We start from the raw sequence: 3,278 nt of genomic DNA, 5'->3' as shown, positions 1-3,278 counted from the left end.
GATATGGATCAGAAATTGGCTAGCTGAAAGAAAACAGAGGGTGGTGGTTGATGGGAAATGTTCAGAATGGAGTTCAGTTACAAGTGGCGTACCACAAGGATCTGTTCTGGGGCCGTTGCTGTTTGTCATTTCTATCAATGACCTAGAGGAAGGCGCAGAAGGGTGGGTGAGTAAATTTGCAGACGAGACTAAAGTCGGTGGTGTTGTCGACAGTGAGGAAGGATGTAGCAGGTTACAGAGGGACATAGATAAGCTGCAGACCTGGGCTGAGAGGTGGCAAATGGAGTTTAATGTAGAGGAGTGTGAGTTGATTCACTTTGGAAGGAATAACAGGAATGCGGAATATTTGGCTAATGGTAAAGTTCTTGGAAGTGCGGATGAGCAGAGGGGTCTAGGTGTCCATGTACATAGATCCCTGAAAGTTGCCTCCCAGGTCGATAGGGTTGTGAAGAAGGCCTATAGAGTGTTGGCCTTTATTGATAGTGGGATTGAGTTCCGGAGTCAGGAGGTCATGTTGCAGCTGTACAAAACTCTGGTACGGCCGCATTTTGAGTATTGCGTACAGTTCTGGTCACTGCATTATAGGAAGGACGTGGAGGCTTTGGAGCGGGTGCAGAGGAGATTTACCAGGATGTTGCCTGGTATGGAGGGAAAATCTTATGAGGAAAGGCTGATGGACTTGAGGTTGTTTTCGTTGGAGAGAAGAAGGTTAAGAGGAGACTTAATAGAGGCATACAAAATAATCAGGGGGTTAGAGAAGGTGGACAGTGAGAGCCTTCTCCCGCGGATGGAAATGGCTGGCACGAGGGGACATAGCTTTTAACTGAGGGGTAATAGATACAGGACAGAGGTCAGAGGTAGGTTCTTTACGCAAAGAGTGGTGAGGCCGTGGAATGCCCTACCGGCAGCAGTAGTGAACTCGCCAACATTGAGGGCATTTAAAAGTTTATTGGATAAGCATATGGATGATAATGGCATAGTGTAGGTTAGATTGCTTTTGTTTCGGTGCAGCATCATGGGCCGAAGGGCCTGTACTGTGCTGTATCGTTCTATGTTCTATGTGTATGAGTGTGTTGCTGTCTGTGTGTGTATGTGTGTATGTGTATATATTTATTTGACTTCCTCAACACCACGTGGACCATACTTGTGATGTCTTTCCCAGGGTGATGTATAATTTCATTGTTTATTTCCCTTCCTCACAGTGAACCTTATCACAATTGTGATCCTGAAGAGAAGAAACTGTGGGCTGTCCAAATGTGTGACTTGTTACCTGTTGGCCATGGCAGTGGGGGATCTACTGGTCGTTATTCTCGACCTGATATTGAGACACATTCCCATTGTTTTTATTGGACAGTTTTATTTCCTGCGTTCCATCCCCGTGTGTAATATCCACGCCGCCCTGCTTTATGCAGCCACTGACTGTTCTGTCTGGTTCACCGTCACTTTCACCTTTGATCGATTTGTGGCCATTTGTTGCCCGAAGCTGACAAGTAAATATTGCAGCGAGAAAACGGCGGCTGTGGTTCTGGGAACAGTGGCTGTGCTGAGCTGTTTGGAGGACATTTCCTGGGGGTTTATGATGACCGGTGGGTATTGGCTGGGGAACGGCCCCTGGTTTTGTGATGTCACAGAGGGTGTTCAGTACTCTCTGGTCTGGGGACCAATCGAGTTCCTCCACAACATTCTAACCCCGTTTGTTCCATTCGCCCTGATTCTGCTGCTCAATGTTCTCACCGTCAGACACATTGTCCTGAGCAGCAGGGCCCGCAGGAGACTCCGGGCTCACAGCAGTGGGCACAGTCCCAGAGACCCAGAGATGGAGAGTCGGAGCAAATCCATCATTTTACTCTTCATTATCTCCGCCAATTTCATCCTGTTATGGTCAACGGTAATGGTTTATTATATATGGAGCCGGATGTGGCTTCTAGGGTATTACTCTGTATGGTTAGATTATTATGTTATGGAATTGGGCTTCATGCTGCAGCTCCTGAGCTGCTGCACAAACAATGCGATTTACCCCGTGACACAGACTCAGTTCAGGCAGCAGTTGAAGAATGTGATGAAAGGTCCCTTCAGTTCAATTCTTCAATTCATTGAATCCTGAGAGGAAACCCCGCCCACACGGCATCTCTCTCCTCGCACTGCGGGTAAAACTGACCATCCCCAGCCAGCCTCACCCTGATTTACCATTCTGCTTTACCAGGAGGGACGATGGGTGGGTGGGTGTGAGCCCCCCATGGCCAATTAGCTTATTGTGTGTGCTTCCCCCATTGCCGGTCAGCTGCGTGTGTGCTTCCCCAATTGCCGATCATCTGGGTCTGTCCTTCCCCCCATTGCCGATCAGCTGGGAGTGTGCTTCTCCCAATTACCGATCAGAAGGGTGCGTACTTCCCCCCATTGCCGATCAACTGGGTATGTGACTCCACCATGGCCGATCAGCTGGATGTGTGTGACTCCCCCAATGCCTATCAGCTGAGTGAGTGTCTCACACTTAAACACAGTCTGTGCAGCAGAATGTGCCCCAGACAGAGACTGAGACTGAGACATAGGCAGACACAGAGACACAGGCAGAGGTACAGAGAGACACAGACAGAGACACAGACAGAGACACAGACAGAGACAGGGACACAGACAGAGACACAGACAGAGACATAGACACAGACAGAGGCTGAGACGCACACACAGACAGAGACACAGGCAGAAACACAGACATAGACAGAGGCAGAGACACAGACACAGACTGAGACACAGATAGATACACACACACAGAAACAGACAGAGACACAGACACAAACAGAGACAGAGGCAGTGACACAGATAGAGACACAGACAGAAATGCAGAGACAGACACAGACAGAAAAGACACACAGACAGAGACACAGAGAGAGACACGGATAGAGACACAGATAGAGACATAGACACAGACACAACAGGGACACAGACACAGAGAGAGAGACACAGGCATAGACACAGACACAGGCAGAGACACAGGCAGAGCCATAGACACAGACGGAGACAGAGACACAGACAGAGACAGAGAAAGAATCACAGACAGAGACACAGACAAAGACACAGACACAAACAGATACTCAGAAAGAGACAGAGACACAGGTACAGGCACAGACACAGGCAAAAACACAGACAGATACACAGGCAGAAACACAGACACATACTCAGACAGAGACAGAGACACAGACAGAGACACAGATGCACAGGCACAGACAGAGACACAGACAGAAACACAGACAGACACAGACCGAGAGAGAGAAAAAGACACA

This window comes from Scyliorhinus torazame, chromosome 20, assembly GCF_047496885.1.
Source record: "Scyliorhinus torazame isolate Kashiwa2021f chromosome 20, sScyTor2.1, whole genome shotgun sequence".
NCBI classification, from domain to species: domain Eukaryota; kingdom Metazoa; phylum Chordata; class Chondrichthyes; order Carcharhiniformes; family Scyliorhinidae; genus Scyliorhinus; species Scyliorhinus torazame.
Note: the sequence above shows the minus strand (reverse complement) of the source record.